The sequence below is a fragment of the Nannospalax galili genome, unplaced genomic scaffold (assembly GCF_000622305.1).
Source record: "Nannospalax galili isolate Female #2095 unplaced genomic scaffold, S.galili_v1.0 scaffold2920, whole genome shotgun sequence".
Lineage (NCBI taxonomy): Eukaryota > Metazoa > Chordata > Mammalia > Rodentia > Spalacidae > Nannospalax > Nannospalax galili.
In genome coordinates, this window is record NW_008346103.1 from 103,717 (window position 1) to 104,228 (window position 512).

A 512-nucleotide genomic window follows, 5' to 3' on the forward strand; every position below is an offset into this window, starting at 1 on the left:
ATCTGTGCAGTAGAGAGGGCAGGTGATACGACCACCCCCACGTCAGAGAGGGCAGGTTACATGACCATCTGCACGTCAGAGAGTCCAGGTTGTGGGAAATGAGCACGGCCGAGTCAGCCAAAGATGGCGCCTTGGCTGGTTGCCAAGCCTCGTGCTGTTTACTTCAACTCTTGGCTGATTGCCAAGGATTGTGATCCTCGCTTGTTTACTCCAACTCCCTGAAGCATGGTGAGCCCGAACAGGTGCTGCCTGCCTGATGATCTTGCTACGTGGCCAACGAGCTGCACTCTGCCTGCCCGCTGCACGTGTGTGTGCCCTGATTGGTCCTGGCTGGGGGGAGGGCTGTTGGAAACGCTATATAAAGAGCTGAAGTGTGTAATAGAGGAATAAGAATAATCATAGTGGGTGAGATAATAAGAGAAACAAAGAATGAAGAAAGAGAGAATAAAGGAAGAATGAGAAAAAGAAGCTTGAACCTCACCTTGGTGTCTGTGTCGTCTTTCCTGGACTCT